Below are 19,399 nucleotides of genomic sequence, written 5' to 3'. Positions count from 1 at the left end.
GTCCTTTTAAGTTCATAATTTTTTCTAAGTACTAAAATTTGAATATAAGTTACTTATATATGTATAGTACTTTGAAAAATATCAGAAAAAGAATACCAATAGACATGAATAGTACGAAGTGATGTCTCCTTCGTACTATTCATGTCTATTGGTATTCTCTTTCTGATATTTTTCAAAGTACTATACATATATATGTACAGTACTTATATAAGTACTATACATATATATGTACAGTACTTATATAAGTACTATACATATATATGTATAGTACTTATATAAAGTACTATACATATATATGTATAGTACTTATATAAAGTACTATACATATAAGTAATATACAAAAAAGGTATATCTATATAATAAAGACATAGTAATAATACATTGGTTTTATTTCCATTAAGGTACATTTAAGTGAAGAAGGTGGAAAAAAAAAAAACATTTAAGTGAAGAAGGTGGAAAAAAAAAAAAAAAACTATCTCGATAAATCGGCCAGAGAAATAAGGACTGGCCACCCCGAGGGAGGGTTGCCAGTCCGTATTTTCGTGGCCGATTTATCGAGATAGGTTCTGCGCCCTACCCCAAGATGCTTCCAAGACCGTGCCCTTCAAATCACTGTGTAGATGCCATGTCTTGTATTGCTCTGCCCAGCTAATGCCAGGCAGAGCTATACAAGAACACATGGCATACAACAGAGTGATCAAAAGGGCTACTTAACATGCATTGCTAAACACGGTGTGCACCACGCAACGTGTGTTTGCTAAGGCATGTTAAAGCGGAAGCAATGCACCATTATTCAACATGGCATACAGTATACCAAAGACATGAGCCAAATAACCCCTTCAGTATGAGGACATTTAATTCCTGCTGATGCCACACGATTTTATCCAGCTTGGGGTGCGATCTCATACTGGAGGGGACAGTCTCCCTTCAGTATGAGACCCCCGTCCTAAGCTGAGTAAAATCGTCTGGCAGCAGCAAGAATAAAATCATCTGGGACACAGCAACAATACACAGAAAAGATGTAACTACTGAAGAGGTTCAAAAATACCAACATGGACTGGTTGTGATGCATGTTAAATATCAACAAAATCACATTCCACTGAACAATATTTACTCTTCACTAACTTGGCTTAATTTTTCAGTCTTTTCCAACTGTGTCGCATAAGAGTAACTCGAGGCACAGAAAGGCAATGCTATTACTCATAATCCTTTTCACACTGTGCCTACTATCCTGTTTTAAGAAAGTTACAACTCATAATTCAGGTTGGAAAGATTTAAAATTTTTGGCCAAGCTAAAGTTCAGAGTATAATCTCAATCAAACAAATAAAACTGTAAAAATATAATGGCCATATTACTATAACAATGTGAAAGTGTGGACATGCTCTATCTACCTACAGCCAGACACCTTGATCCTGTGAGGGTACATATCTCCTCCCTATCCACTGCCATCTACCTGCCCTCCCCCCAGATTACACCCCCTGCCTCTCCCCCCACCTCACTCACATACACCCTCCTGATGAAGTTTCCAACTCTCCATTCCACCAACTTACACCCCCTCCCCTATCCCTCCATTTTGTTCACATACACTCACCTAGTTAGTCTTTCACACCCCAACTTACCTCTCCATCTCTATCTCAACCTCAGCTCCCCCCCCCCCATCACTCACATACACACTCCTGATTATGTTTCCTACTCTCCATTCCCCCAACTTACACCCCCCTCTCATATATCTCTCCACTCCATCCCTCCAACTCATCCTCAGTCTCCACCTCACTCACATACACTCTCAGAATTAATCTTCCTACACCCCCCAACTTACACCCTACTCTCTCATTGCACCTCTCCACTCCATCCCTCCATCTCATCCTCAGTCTCCCCCTGCCACTTTCCCCACCTCCACCTCACTTACACAAACCCCTACTTAGTCTCACTCTCCATCCCCCCCTCACTTACACCTCCCTCTCATACCTCTATTCCATCCCTCCACCTCACTCTCATACTCCACCCCCAACTTACAACCTCCTCTCCTATATACCTCCACTCATCCCTCCATCTCATCCTCAGTCTCCCCCTCCCTCTAACCCCACATCCACCTTACTTACATACACTCCTAATTAGTTTCCCTCTCCATCCCATTTCAATTTAAAGCATCCTCTACTCAATCCCTCAGTTTCCCTCTCCCCCCCCCTCCACCTCACACATTGGGGCCGATTCACACTACACGGTTCGTCTCTGTACAGCTTTCGTACGTTAATTATTTTATCGAAATCAATGGGGCTGCTCACACTATATTTTCCGTTTATTGTTCATCTTTCGTGCGGCTTTCACTCGTACGGATCGCCTACGTTTGGAAGAAATCTCTAACAAACGAAACGTATACGTATGGAAACGCTCCGTACCTCCACCGATCAGTGTGAACTTCGATACGTATCAGTCACGGTGTGTTTACAGATGACAGAGGACAACTTTAGCCTGTCACTGCTTTTGGCCGTGAACAGTACATCTTTAAGCAATCATGAGTGACGAGAAATTATTGGAACTGGTCAGAGGCTACGAGGAACTATATGACATGGGCAACAGAAAATACGATAACCATGTGAAAAGAAAAAATATGGAAATTAATAGGAGAGGGATTGGAAAAATTGGTGAAGATATTTAAATATTTCACTATTTTATTATAACAGTGTGACGAATAGCATTTTATCCTTCAGCCTATTCATTACCATTCATAGGGTATCTCTTAACACCCTATCCATTACCATTCACAGGTTCTCCCAACATCCTGTTCATAACCATTGGTAGGTTCTCTCTCAACCCTCTTTACGCCCATGGAAGAGAACCAGTGGGACTTCAAGAATCTTTTAAATTTCTTTTACAAGGAATGCACCTTGTGGAGCATTTCCTCCCCGTCTAGTTATGTCTACTAAAGAGCTTGCATTGTTCGTGACAATCATGGTTGTAACATCAGTGGCATTGTCACCTAAGTAGTTGTGCAAAAATGAATGTTGCAGCAAGCTGCTTTACACTAATTTCTGAGGCTTCTTGTCGGAGCCACAGCTGCACGCAGACTGACGAGATCATGGACATATAGTGTGAACAGTGACATAGCAAATGAACCGTAACCCTACGAAGACGAACCGTATAGTGTGAATTGGCCCTTAAGTCTCTCACTCCAGCCCTCCATCTCATCCTTGGTCTCCCTTCCTACCTCACTCACATACACTCCTAGTTAATTCTCTCCCACTCCACTCCATCCCTCAGTCTCCCAGTTCTATTTTATGGAGCACACACAACCAAATGACATATGATTTCTTACTAAACTCGTGGAATGTTCCCATAACCTACCTACCAATAACAGATCTTGGGGAAAAAAAAAAAAAAAGTGATATGGCCACATATTTTTAAACGTAATGAAGTAATATTTCTCGCCTTTTAAGACTTCGTTCCCTTAAAAAACCTTGGAATAGCACTTCTAAAAAATTACAAGGTTACTTATGAACTGGCTGCTACAGTTTATATAACCCTTGTTAATTTCTTGGTCATAAACAGACACACATCTTAACCAAGACTGGCTGAAGTTTAAATCTATTGCTCATGGTCTGGTGCAAGTAGGCAACTAATAAAGTACTGTATGTATAAAATCAGTAATGCTGTTCCTGGCCTACCAAGCCATTCATACCCAGGCAACAGGTCTTTTAGTCCAACACGACAGATGAACACTACAGCAGGTAATTTTTAGGCAATGTTGTTCCCACAACAATTTAAATCAATATTTTATGCAAGGAAGAAGGAACCAAATGCTAGAAAACCTGAACGACTGTTCCCTCCAACAAAAAACTAAGTTAAGGGCCAAATTCAAGATCGTTCATCTTGAGATGCCTGGACACAGCATTAAAAAGACTGGAGGGTCACAGGCAGTAGGAAGAGTGAAAAGCAGTTCCAGAGTTGACCTATTGCGTACATGAAGGTTAACTCCTGCATTTGATAGCTGGACAGAAAAGGGATGAGAGTTTGCTGCTAGACAGGTGCTACGCACCCGCCAGGGTGGTCGAGGGATGCAAGCAGACGTTTTGGAGGGGCAGTGACCATTGACACAGCAGTACAAATGAGATAAACATGCAACAGTTGTAGTCAGATGGAATAAAAATTGGCAAGCTGCATCACTATGTGCCACTGATGCAATATGTCGAGATGTTTCAAATAATTTTTGGCCTGCACCAGGAGCATGCATTTATTTTTTTTTTTAGCTGCAGTTCTTTGGTTGTGTGTTTAGTATTTTGATTAAAAGTGGCAGCAATATTTCACTCATTGGCAAAGCAACTGACGTTAGATTTAAAAAGCACAATTAATTTTACTACCTCTCAAATATCGGAAATTATAAGACAGCCTTGTCAAAATCAAGCTGTTATTTATCAGTCTTAAAAGGCGATAAACTCTACTCCACTAGACATTTATATTAAAGATGCATTTATTGGAATAAAGAAAATATGGTCAGCACATATATATATATATATATATATATATATATATATATATATATATATATATATATATATAAGTAATGGATGTGGGATCATGAAGGGTCGCAATATATTAAAATCTACACGAGTGAAGTTCTGCTGAAAAATCATATGATCTGACTGACTGGCCAAGAGATGCTCCCACATCCACAAATACTGTACAGTGCATATACAGATGTCCTCGTTTAGCCACAGGTATGGCCTAAACTAACAGTATTCCCACCATACAACTGGTAATGGAAAATTCTGCACCCTAAGCTTTACAGAAACACTTATCAACTGACAGAACTGAGGGGGGGAGACACTGGGGAAGGAAAGGGGTTTGGAAAAAAAAAGGGGGGGGGGGGGGGAGGTTACACTGACGAAAAAAAAAAAAAAAAAAAAAAAAAAAAAAAAAAAACTGATAGGGGAGATAGGGGTTGCACAGTTTGAAATAAATAAATAAATAGATAGAGGGGTTGCACTGATTTAAAAAAAAAAAAAAAAAAAAAATGGAGAGGGGCGGGAGAAGTGTTGCATTGTTTGATGGTTCTTAACTATGAGGTATGACAGTCTCCTTGGTTACTTTGTTTATTTTCCTATCGCTTACAAAGGCTTCAACATGCCTGCATGAATGAATATCTGATCTACACAACCTCTTCCCTTCCTAAAGCCTCCCTGTTCTTCTCCAACTAATTTCTCTGTTCTTTCTCTAATTTTGTCAATAAGTATCCAACCATACACTTTTCCTATTATACTAAGAAGACAAATGCCCCTATGATTACCACACACTTCTTTTTCCCCTTTTCCTTTGTACAAGGGAATAATTATACCTGACTTCCAATCCTCCGGGACTCTACCTTCCTCCCAGGCCAATCTGCACATCTTCCACATCCATTCTACTACTATCTCTCCCCCATGCTTCAGCATTTCACCACACACTCCATCAATTCCTGGGGCTTTCCCCGATTTAACTTTCTTCATTGCTTCCACAACTTCTATCCTACTGATTTCTTCCTGTCTTCTCACCTCCCTCCTCCTCCCAGCCATTCCCCAGCCACTTATACTCGCATTACTTCCATCCTCTACGTTCAACAATTCCTTAAAGTGTTCTCTCCATCTGCTCACTATTTCTCCCTTCTCCACTAGTAATCTACCATTTTTATCTTTCACTCCCCTGCTAACTTCACTTCCACCCTGTCTTACTCTTTTCACCTCTTTCCAGAACAATTTCTTACAGTCCCTCCACTTTACACTCAAATTCCTCATCCACCCTCTTCTTACTAATCTTTTCACCTCTCTCTTCCTTTCTACATATAACTCTCTTCCGCCTCTCAAATTCTTCCACGCCCCTATTTCTCATCCAATCATTGTATGCTTTCTTCTTTTGTGCCACAGCCTGTTTCACCTCTTCAGTTCACCACGCTATTCCTTGCACCCCCCTCAGTCTTCTCTTCCTTCCACACACCACATCACATGCTGCACATATTTCTTCTGTAAATATCCTACACACACCTTCCACGTCTCCCATCTGCTCCAATTCATATTTGCCCAATCGTTCCTCCACTTCTCTCTTATACTCTGCCTTTTTCTCATCCTCTTGTAACCTTTCCACTCTCCTTGCAACTACTCCTTCCTCTCGTCTTTCCCTTCTTCTATTTCTCCATTCTAATTGGACCTTGATTCTGGCCACCACCAAGTAGTGGTCAGAAAGTCCACTCCCCCAACCTCTATAAACTCTTGCATCCATTACACATCTTCACATCCTTTCATCCACACACACATAATCAATCATTGCCTTCCCTTCATTCAGTTCACCACCCACCCTTCTCATCACTCGCCATGTATACCTGTGGATCATTTTATGCCTGAAGAGGGTATTGGCTATCACCAACCCCCTCCCAGCACAAATGTCCACTAATGCACTCCCATTCTCATCTATCTCAGCAGGCACACCCCACTCACCAACTATTCCATCCACCTTCACATTCCCAACTTTACCATTCATATCACCAATCAAAAACACTCTCATTCCTTCCAAACTTTTCCATGCACACTTCTACATTTGTCCAGAACTCTTCTCTCACTCTTCTAGCACGATCTTGCGTTGGCACATACAGTACACACACACAATCGCCCATATTTGTATTCCAACTTCCAACTTTACCCACACAATCCTTGACCCAACTGATCCATACTGTCTTATGTTCCTCTTCCATCTTTTACTCACAACTATACATACTCCATCCTTTGCCCTCTCATTCTCACCTACTCCTGCACATATACCCCATCCATACTCCCATTCTCTCACACTTTCTCCTCTCCATTTTGTTTCAGTTATTTCACATACATCAACTTTCGAACCCTCAAGCACCTGAACAATCTCTCTCAGAATGTCACGCTGCCCAATCCCCAAACTCCCTGTTGATTTTAGTGCATGGTGTGTACACATAATGGTGCACACATGCCATGCAATGCGTACACATGCACCTACAAGCACATGTGTGGCTATGACAGCCTCTTGGATTGAATAAGGTGGAGGAGGACTCTCACACCTCGTTTATTCAAGTACCTCATAGCATAAAATCAGCCTGGGGGTGCGGAGAAAGGGAGGATTGACAGGCAGAGGAGGGCTTAGGGAGGGCGAGGTGGAACAAGTACTGGGTATACGAACCTTGTGTCATGTTGGACATCATGAGTCCTCGGGGCCTCTCCGTGGAAATTGTGGGGACCCCAACTACCGCGTCAACTCCCCCATCTTAGCTGCCGCTGTCTTTGGATTGACCCCCACCTTCTCCTCCTCCGGTCGTCCGACAGGTCATACAGTTTTCTGGGAAGCCAGTCGAGGTTGGCCTTGTTGGGGGGATATCCAGCCCCGCCCCAAGGATCAACACAAGGGTGAGAGGCCCCACACCCACACCCGCCTTGGTGTGCCTCGGGACTACGCTGAAAGGGGGAAAAAAAAAAAAATCTATCACCATCATCACCACCACAAAATTGTTTAAGAAAATAGTAAATCATCTGCTTTCCCATACCTGCCTTCCTGTCTCTTGGGGAGGCACTAATAATAATAACCCCCCCTCAAATATCTCTCTACTCCATCCCTCCATCTCGTCCTCGGTCTCCCCCTCCCTCAAGTAGGATACAAAATATCCTGACTTGCCTTGCTGTCTTCTGGCTGACCTTTTATAAAATTACTGAAAATTATACTTTTATGACTCGAAGCCAAATTACCAGTGTTGGTAGCATTTATAAACGATACGATTATTGGAAGCTTTAATTGTACTACTATCACCAGAAGCCTAATTCCTTATAGCAGTGTTAAATGACATGATTATTGTAAAGTATAGTACATCATACCAAGTACTGCTGTCACTTGAAGCCAAATTCCTTATGGAGTTGGAGCTTTTATAAACAATACAATTACTGTAAACTATAACACTAGCACAAAGCCGAATCCCTCATAGCAGTGTTATATGATTATCAACTAACATTGATGTCACAGCCTAATTCCTTTTAGCTGTTATAAATAAGATTATTGTAAACCATTTTGTTATAAACGATGCGATTGTAAACTATACACGTATGACTGTCAATTAAAGCCCAATTCCTCAAAGCGGTGTTATAAATGATAACGATTATTGTAAACTGTTATAAACGATACAATTATTGTAAACTACTGTATATTTGTTATGATGGGATTACTGTAAACTATAAGCATATGGCCATCACTTGAAGCCAAATTCCTTATAGTGCTGGTGTTATAAATGACACGATTATTGTATATACACTATAAACGCACTGCTGTCATAAAGCCCACTTCCTTCTGTGTCTTATAAATACTATGATTATTGTACACTTTACTCTAAATGGTAACCTATATATGTAGGGCTGTCAATTGAAGCCCAATTTCTTAGTGGTGTTATAAACAATAGAACTGTCAACTATACTCTAAATGGTAAACTATAATTGTATGACTCACTCGATAAATTTCTAAGTATTGGAGCTTTCACAAACATGATTATTATGTCACGATGCAAAATGTCTGTCAAGTACAAATTCTGAAGTTTTCCATTAACATTTATCTGAAAATAGTGTTTGGCTGTAATGCTTTAACCCGTCACGTCCCGAGGTTTTCCGCACCTCCGACATCCCCCAGTCCCGAGGTATTTTTGAAATCTTTTTTTTTGGCTAAAACCTTCGCTTTTGGTGAGAAACATCGAAAATTCATAGAGAAATCGCTCACCTGAGGTTTAAAATACCCAATCCAGGTAGGAGTTCCTCCTTACCTGATTGGGTTTTCTAACATGCTGGCACCAAAGAAAACGAGTTCTATGGGAGGGTACCTTTTATCCACTCATAAATGGTATTTATTTATTTACCAGGTACGAATGTATATGTAGTATGAGAGTATATTGGTTTTCAAGCAGTAATAAAGGCATTAGAAGCATTGTTTCACTCACTAACTAATCACCATACCTGACCTTTTTTTGCCACATTACCTGATCATTATTTCTGGCTGTTTCTTCTTCTAATGCTATGTAAACATTGTCCTCCACATTGTCATCGACTGGGGAATCACTCTGGCCCTGAATATCTTTACTGGCCAGGTCACTGGTAACAGGTCCTTTGCCAAGACAATGGCGTGAGGGGGGGAGGGGGGAGGTTATGCGGTGTAAGGCATTGTCCCTGCTTGGCATCTTGTAGAGGAATAGAGGAAGGTGTCCCGTGTATACATACAAAAAATCACAGGCCAAAATTGAAAATTGTGCAAATTAGGGACCTTGCAATTGCACAACGTACTGGTACGTCGCCGGGACTGGCAAATGCAAATCGCTGCAATGTACCCATACATCGACGGGACGGGGAGGGTTAAGGCATTCTTTATATGGTCTCTAGGCTGTGTGGAGGGTAGCAGAGGGGGCTGTACGTTGGGGGAAGGGCAGCGAAATGGCAAGGACAGGGTAGCATGCAGATTTGTTAAAACACCTGGATAGAGGAATTATCAGCGAACTATTTTCAAGGGGATTTTGAGGTAGGATTTTGCTATATATATTTCAGGTTTAGCCACTACGATAAACCCAGTTATAGTAAAACCTCATTAATCTAAACCCAGCCAACTCTATAACGGTATCTATCTGTTGCCGGATGCCTTAATCCCATAAGGGGTGGCAATAAACAAATCTCCATGTCGCCCTGTCCCCTGCCATTTCATTGCCCTGTTCCTAGCACACCCCCCCCCACTCATATAATTCTCCACTACATCCCATCCTCGGTCTCCATCCCCCTCCACCTCACTCAGATACACTCTTCCTTAGTCTCATATACCTCTCCACTCCATCCCATCTCATCCTCAGTCTCCCCCTCCCACATGAGTAATTCCACTTTCTACCCATCAAACAGAACCGGTTATCTCTGGGAATAGAGTGACAATTTTTTGAATAGTTATTTATCCTCATACAATGGATTTTAGTGGAATTTTGAGTTAAATTAAGAGGAGCTAATGTGAATCTAATTTGCTTGGGTTTTGAGGAAATTGTCTTTCATATAGCCGCTTTTATAAAAATACGATTATTTTGAGCAACAAATTTTTAGGTTTAGGTGATTTATTGCTCTCAAACAATTAATTTTAGGGGAATTTTGAGTTAAAGTGATGCTGACGTGTGAACTTAAGAGATAAGCTAAAAAATCTCATTTTACGACATCAATTTAAGACAGCTCTTATGTCACTTTAGTCGTAAATTATTCTTAAGTCAAAGATTAGATCAGATTACCGTCGCTGATGCCTGTCCAGGATGCAACACAGCACCCCATACTCTTAAGCATATTATGGAAAACTGCATTGCACACAATCACCTACACCAACAACACAACATACACTCTTTGAAAGCTCTGTGGGAAAGCCCGGTCTCGGCCATGGCCTTCCTAAGGGACTCGGGGCTGTTCGGCCAGACTGCCTAGGGAACAACTACTACTACTACCTTCAAGTCAAAAAACTGCCAAAATCATAACCTTAAAGTTGTCTAAATACAGTATATAAAAAAAAAGGGGGGGATGGGAGGGGGACAATCTCAAATCTGACTGGTTGAAACTACCCCCCCTAAAAACTAGGGAAATAAGCTAAAATCTAACTTTCCATTTTCCCAATCATTGTCCATTACAATTTGGTAATGTACTCTCAGCCAGCCTCAAACTATACCAAAAACTAATGAAATGAGCTTAAATCTAACTCATTTTTTAATTAATGAAAAATTTATCACTGGTCTGGCCCAGGTATCCCACGTTACCGTTCTGGCTACAGGCATTATTTATAGACTCCCCCCCCAAAAAAAAAAATCCAATTAATTTCATTTTCCTAATCACTTTTCTCTGAACAGATCTCGTAATGAGGTAAATTAATGCTGCCTTGTACATTCTTTGGCTGTACGTTAACCCAGAAAACAGCAAAATATATAACTAATGGTAAAAAATCACTTTTAGACAGGGAAAAAAAATGCAAAGTTCAAAAAATCCATATAAATATAAATAAAACAGACATGAAGTGCCACTCTCAAAATCCATTAAAAAAAAAAAATGAAAAAACTGCAAATCTCAATATCCATAACATGAAAAACGTTCAAAACAAACAATCCATCAGAAAATGAAAAAATTACAACTAAAAATATCCATTCAAAAACTGAAAAACATGCAAATCTCAAAATATCCATAAAAAACACAAGAAAAGAGTGCAAATTTCAAAATATCCATAAAAACATGAAAAAATTGCAATAAAAATTCCAGACATGAAAAGTGCAAATCTCAAAATATCTACCCTAAAATAATGAAAACTGCTCATCTCAAATAATCCATCCTAAAAAAATTCAAAGTACATATAAAAAGCCACAAAAAAGGTACAAATCTAAAAATGTTAATTACAGAAAAATCTACAATGGGTACAATTAAGTACAAAAAACTGATTAAAACGTGGAAATCTCAAAAAATCCATCCTAAAAAGGCATCTCCAGAAAAATGCAATCTCAAAATGACCCTAAAAAAAAAAAAAAAATTAAAAGGCTGAAATTCGAAACATGCTATAATCTGAAAAATCCTGACGTCAAAAACTGATGGCGAGAAAGATCTCGAGCATTACGAGGTGAAAAAGCTTCCTTGCAACTACGACATTCTGCATTGCATATCCTCTTTGGGGCATAAACTTTAAACTATACAAAATATATCTAAAACTATACAAAATGGCACAAAATACAGGTCTAAAACTATACAAAAGGGCACAAAATATAGGGAAAAAATAAATTCGCTACCGACAAGAGCTACGGACCCTAAGCTAGCAGTCGATTTCACCACGATCATTTTACGTCCCTTTTCAAGCTTAAAATATTTATTAATACTAGAGGTGTTAAATATATACAGAATTAACCTCTAGACTACCATGGTGCTCTTCAAAATTCAAAAATAACTGCCAGAGGGGAAGAAAATGGAAAATCAGTAAGAATTCAATGGTATACATAGACACCATATTTGAAATCGGAGGTAAAGCTCTAATTCGCAAAAAATAACTCAAAATAACCATCCACTTCTTGAATTCTAACCAAAATACCGTTAAAAAACAACTATATTAAACTATTATTTCATGAGAATATAATAAAGAAAAAAAAAAAACTTGGAAAAACCCTTACTTAAAAGGCGAGCCACAACCCACAATCCCCCTTCGCCTGGAGTACAAGAGGGCCTGAGACGGCGGCAGCAGCGCTGGGTTGCCAACTCATGCCAACTAATTGTCGCTAGATTCAACTACAACAGTAGCTCCAAGTCGCTAAATCAATTGATCAAGGAGGAAAAGAAAGCATTCTAACAACATAATTCATAGTTATCATATGCTGATCCACATTTTCCTTAGCAAACTACAAACGAACTCTTAATACGACAAAAGAATATATTACATATGCTTAATGTGTATGTCTACTATCCTTCACACTACCTTCTAGGCAGGTAACGCTCTAACGATTTTATTATGTCGAGAGTTGTCTATTAATAGTCTAACTAATAATCCTTTAACACCTTCAAGAAATACAACACAGACGAAGATATGCTGATAAACAGTGTTTCACACAGGTACCAGTACTTACTATGAAGTGATATGATTAAAGCACAGCTAAAACATGCAAGTCTCCCTCTTCATCTCAATTACTGCTCAGTTCCTACTGGCTCAATTACTGCTTTGACTACAAAAAAATCTCTAAAAATGTCGCCAAATTCCAATAAAAGTCGCTAAAATGTCGCTGAAAAACTACAGTAAATGCTAAAAAAAAAGCTAAACCACATCGTCGCCAAATTTAGCAACAAGTGCTAAATTGGCAACCCTGCACAGTGTCTCAGTCTCCGGCACCATTGATCTGCCAGACGTAGGATTAAAATTTGAAAAGAACGCCATATTCTTCTTTTCTGCTATATAATTATCAGTTAAAAAATTATTGGTTATTTTAATCCCACCAACATGACATATAGCTAACAATAACGATGATAAATGTGAGATTCCAACTGCCAGTCGTACGATTCCAACTTGAAAACCCTATATTCTTTTTACATGCCACTTTATCTGCTTTATAATTATCAGTTAAATAATTATTGGTCATCTAATCCCACCAACATTAGATACAGCTAACAATAACGATGATAAATGAGATTCTAACTGCCAGACGTACGACTCAAATTTGAAATACCATCCATATTTTTGCTTTATGCTTTTTCAGCTTCCATTTATGCTTCCTAATTATCAGTTAAATAATAATTGGTCATATGATAGTACCAGAATGACGTATAAATGACAATAAACAACAAATTACAGCAAATTCCGATGATAAACGAGCTCTTCTCACTCACCAACCACCCCATTTCACCATTATTTCCTAAAAAAAAAAACTTTATTTTCACTCCAACCTACTTTTTCTGCCTTCTAGTTCATAAAATAAATCGCTATAAATCATTTACTTGCACCACAGGACACCATAACTAAGAAATAACGATGATAAATGTCGATAAACGAATTTCTTCCTTGTATTATCAATCGCAATTATAATCAGTAATTACTTGAAAAAATCTTACGCTTATTTTATGCTAATTATTGTCATTTATTTAAACGATAAATTATTAAGTGATTATTTACTAACACCAAGACGATATAAAAGAACAACTGTTAAAAATGAGGTTTCTATGTTGTATTTTCCAACGTTACTGTCTATCTACATAAATCTACCAGTATATATCTAGGCCTACCTATCTACCAATTAATCTACCTACCTCTCTGAAATATCGACCGTGTCAACTTAGCACCACCGGGACAGAGCGACACCCCCTCCCCAGGAGGTGACCACGGAGGGGCTCTGAGGGCGCACGCACTATCAAGGCAGTACGAACGTATGTCCCCGACTACCTTGCGCCCTTATTCCCCGAACCAGACCCAGTGGGAGTGTCGCAGTCCGCGCACATTACCTTCCGACCGGACTAGCTCTCGACAGGTTCGGGGTGGAGCTGAAAAGACAGTCCCGAGCAGCACCCCTGTGACGGCCTCTAGCCTCACCACCATGGAGATGGCCTCTAGCTGCTCCAAATTAGTGAAGGCCTCCAGCCGCACTCAAAACGTGACAGCCTCCAGTCGCACACCAAACGTGACGGCCTCTAGCTGCTCAGGTGCTGCTCGACCCCCCTCTCCTGCAGAAACCAGCGACGACCTCCAGCAGTGCTTGGGGAGAGCAAGGTACGCCCCCTCTCCTTCTGCAGCTGTCTGCTGGAGTAAGGCACCGGTGATGGCCTCCAGCCGCACCAGCAGGCAGGTGACAGCCTCCACCTGCACCTCAACTGCACGTCACTCCCCCTGCAGGACACAGGTGACGGCCTCCAGCTGCACCCGTGATCAGGTGACGGCCTCCGCCCGCACCTCGCCCACGGTCCTACTAGGAAGTCAGGCCTCGGTGACGGCCTCCAGCCGCACCGACAAGGAAGAGACGGCCTCTAGCCGCCCTCCCCCTGTTGCCTACAGGACCTCAGCGATGGCCTCTATCTGCACCAGTGAGAGGCATCACCACCAAAGCCCCTTACCCCCTGAGACTTTCTCAGCGAAGGACGACCCTTGCTCAGCTCGCCCCTCCTGTAGCCAAGCAGGGCGTTCCTCTGCCCTTCTACACCAAGGCAGCCCCCAGGAGGAACCTTCCTGCATGGAAGTGTGGCGAGGTCCTGTGCTGTCCCCGGGAGTGTGTGCCATCCAGCCGGTGCCCATGGGAGACGACTAACTGATGGACTCCTGCTGGAGGCGACGCCGCAGTCCGATCCTGACGGCGGCCCAACGGAAGGGAGACTGCAGACGCTGGACTCCTCGGGGTGCGACCTCTCCAGCTCCAGACATTCGTTCATTTAAAGATTCCCTGCACCTATAGTGCAGGCCGGGCCATCCATTAGCCCGGTCAGTGGGGTATGGGCTGGTTAAAAAAAACAGTAAGGGGGGTGGACAGGACCTGGGGATTGCCCAGCACACACGTCCTGTCTCCTGGCTAGCTTTGTGGTGTGTGTGTGCGGCTCTAGATGACGGCGCCCTCCTCCCCAGGGTAGGCGCAGACAAGTGCGCCTGCTCATGCTGTTTGGCCCGAGCCCCAATGACCAGACTACCCCCCCAGGCCCCACGAGTAAAGGGTCTCCCACCATGCCCGATCGCAGCCCCCAGCAGACAACGTCACCTTTGAGGGTCATCCCGTGGCCCTTGAGAGATGGGACACCAGACGGGATCCCTCCAACACCTGGCCGACACCTGGAGACCACCCGGCTCCTGCAGCCTAGCTGGAGTCCTCCGGCCTGCCCAGTGTAATAGTGACTGCCCAGACATATCGTGACTATAGTGCTCGTGATACATACAGTGTCGAACTAATGCTCCAGTGACTATGTAGTGTGCCTATGTGTGTACTGTGTTGTACTAGTGTTTTTACACTGTTGATATATGGCGAGACACTTTTATTCACATTGACATCTGAGCCCAAGTAACAATGTCCCTTATTGTGAAGTGTCCGACTAGTGTCCTTCTGACTGGCTAGTATCCTGCGTGATACCCACAAACCAGTCAGGACCCTTTAATCTGTCCAGCACAGCTGACAGTAAATAGTGTATCGTGTACAACTCCCATCCATATTGTACGAAAGTTGTAATTTAGATAACACACGTGTAAGGTTGTTGTCCAGAGCTTTTATGTCCTTGTCTTCTCATGTGTTCTAGCTCCGGTCTCGAAAGAGGATCCCGGCTCTATCGCTGGTGTTTCTAGGACGAGAAGTCGCCCTAAAAACACCTAGCATAACACTCTCTATCGACCTTAATCTACCTACCTCTATCTATCTACATGCCAGTGTACCTGCCTACCGTACCTACCAAACTACCAATCAACCTACCTACAGTCGTGGTCATAAATAATCATCTATCCTCCAGTATCAACCTACCTACAGTCGTGGTCATAAATAATCACCTATCCTCCGGTACCCCGTGCCTCACGATGGCTCCTTAATGCGCGGCAAGTCACATTGGAGTACGAGGTACTGAGAGGGTGGGGTCAGAGAGAGAGGGGAAGGTGGGTGGGAGGACGAGCGACGATGCAGGGGTGGGGTGAGGGAGGGGAGGTAGAGGATGGAGGATGAAATGCGAAGTGGTGGTCACATTATTTGTCTATATTCTTTCATTCAGGGCATGATATAAAGGAGTTAATATTTGGTGGATAGAGTTAATATTTGGTGGATACTGCTGCATTAAACCTCGTATAGCGGCGTCAGATAACAAGCTTTAGAGTGGCGATATCAAGGGTTATCTGAGAAAAATATACGGACGTGACAGATCAAACATTAGTGCACAGCCATCGAGACTTTTGAGATCAGATCGTCAATGCGTGGGAACCTGAGAAAGAGGATACGGACAAGCCTCCACCAGCACAACAAGGACGAGTGGGAGTTGTTCAGACGAAACCAGCAAATAATTAAAAACACTGTTTCTTCGGTACCACGAAGACAGCAAGAGGTGAGGCAGGAGGCCACTGGACTGATTACAAAGGCTTTCCTGATTGCTTTGGCTTGACCAATGTCGGTAAACACTGACACGGATAAACTTGGGGAGTTTGGGTTGGATTTTGTTCAACTTTTCTTCTAACAGACTATAAGAGATATCGTTATTATATCCACCCATGTGCACAGACATCAAATTTATTTACCTTTTATGCATAATTATTTTCAATAGCCTTTTCACATAGAGATGGCATAAGAGTTGACATTATATTAAAAGAGGGAGTGTACCGGGAGGATGATCAGATTTACTGTGGACAGAACCATGCAAAAGGTTGCATATGATATTTAGTTTGAAAAAATAATTACATGTAAGGGCAGAGGACGTTTCTTACACAAACATTACGGAAGTCAAAGCCATCCAGATTTCATTCTGCATCCGAAGTCAAAATACACGGATAAGCACAAATATCTGGTCTCCGCACTAATGTTTGATCTGTCACGTCAGTATATTTCACTCACGAGCTAGCCCTTGATATCACCACCTATCTAAAGCTTGTTATCTGACACCGCCATACAAGGTGTAATGCAGCATTATCTACCGAACATTAACTCCTTTATATCATGCCCTGAATGAAAAAATATAGACAAAAAATGTGAGCACCACTTCGCATTTCATTCTCCCTCCCCTTCCTCACCCCACCCCTGCACCATCGCTCGTCCCTCCACCCACCTTTCCTTCACTCTCAGCCCCTCTTACTCCAGTGTGACTTTCCGCGCATAAAGGAGTCAGCCTGAGGTACGGGGTCCCAGAGGATAGGTGATCATTTATGACCACGACTGTATCCCTACTGTATCTACCTTAATCTATCTACATTAATCTATCTACCTACTACCTATATCTACCTGCTATTAACCTAACAACATCTGTATCTACCTATTGCCGGTCTATCTACCTACACCCCTATCTGCCTACCTACCTACCTATCTACCAACCTATCTATCTACCTACTTAACTATCTACCAATCTACCTAGATCTACCTCCCTTATCTATTTATCTACATACCTACTTACGAGCCTATCAATCTCTCTACCTATCTACCTACCTACCTGCTAACAAAATGCGTAACCCTTTTTTGGCTAGACTGGAAGGCTAATTTGACTATACTCCGTTTTTTTTTTTTTTTTTTTGTCGAGGCGAAGATGAACTTGACAGATTGGTGATTATTGCCTGAATGCAACATTACTTCATAATCTAGCATTATTAACTGACAACAAATATCTGAGGGGGGCATTTGGGTTAGTAAATATGTTTTGCACATATTGCATTCAGTCAGTTATCATCAACCTGTCAAGTGCATCTTCGCCTCAATAAAAAGAATGGAGTATAGTAACCAAGGAGACTCATGGCCACGTGTAGTCAAACTGGAGGGATAATTTGTCTAGTACCCAAGAAGACTCATACCTCATAACTATCAAATTTCTCTTTAGCACACTAGTACCAAATATAATTTACACTGTTCTACCTAAGGATAATAATCGCCTTTATATGACGTATTATGACTGTCCACAGTTTTGAGGTGAACTGACGTGTATGGGAGGGTGTTCCCCAACCCCACCTGGAATAAGAGGGACTGGGGAGGATCCCCCACATGGAGTCGGGGAGAGGAGGGGGGGATGCTGTAAACTTCGCACATGACATGGTGAGACGAAACCACATCTGCTTCATTACTCTCAATACGGAAACTCAGCAATACTGAACAATAGTAAAATAATGATCAACTTCAAGAACTATGTTTATGTGAGGAATAAATCATGATACAAAGGGAAAACTATATGTTTCAGTTTGTGTATTAAGGAAATATTACGCTGTATAATCATAAACTGTGGGTGAAGACATGCCCATGACTTGAGAAGACACTGATTCAGACTGAAACTTGTGGATGGCAGGCTTCAGCGATCAAGGTCAACCCACTCCTGCAGTGTTAATCTTATCTTTATAATGATTACATCTTAGGCTAAAAGACTAACATGGTGATCCTAGCGTTAACACCTACACCGAGACATTTAAGATGAGAGTGACCAGTCTCACTCATCCCTTAGTGGCATTACATGAGCAATCAACCCTAACCATCCCTTGGATATAAACCTTCACCGGTTCAATCCGACTGGAGCGCAATAATTACTCACTAAACCATCAGGCGCCAAAACTTGGTAATATGGTTACCACCCAGCCTAGTACCGTACATGGTTTCCTGGTGTACAGGAAGCCATTTGGCTTGTCACTCAGTGTAAAGTCACCCACAGGCAGAAGGAAGAGGAAAGAAAGAAGGAAAGAAAGACAGAAGAGGAAGTGTATAGTTACCCGTTGGCAGAAGGACAAGGAAAGAATGAAGTAAATGAAGACAGAAGAGGATGGAAGGAAAGAAGGATGGAGGAAAGGGCAGACACCCGACAGCAGTACTACACTGAGTGACCATGGAAAAGGGGAAAAAGAAGTGTGTGGTAATCATAGGGGCATTTGTCTTCTTAGTATAATAGGAAAAGTGTATGGTAGGATACTTATAGACAGAGTTAGAGAAGGAACAGAGAAATTAGTTGGAGAAGAACAGGGAGGCTTTAGGAAGGGAAGAGGTTGTGTAGATCAGATATTCATTATTAGATCTTTAGTGGAAAAGTTTCTAGAGAAGGGAAAGAAGTTGTATGCGGCTTTCATGGATTTGGAGAAAGCATATGACAGGGTGGATAGACAAGGATTGTGGAAAGTGTTAAGAATATATGGAGTAGATGGGAAGTTGTTGAATGCTGTGAAGAGTATGTACGATGGTGCGAAGGCTGCAGTGCGTGCGGATGGTGAACTAAGTGAATTTTTCTCTTT

This window comes from Coenobita brevimanus, chromosome 92 (genome assembly GCF_032717465.1).
Source record: "Coenobita brevimanus isolate Jiangsu-jjx chromosome 92, ASM3271746v2, whole genome shotgun sequence".
In the NCBI taxonomy this organism is placed as follows: domain Eukaryota; kingdom Metazoa; phylum Arthropoda; class Malacostraca; order Decapoda; family Coenobitidae; genus Coenobita; species Coenobita brevimanus.
The sequence above is the reverse complement of the archived record's forward strand: the minus strand, read 5'-3'. Positions refer to the sequence as shown.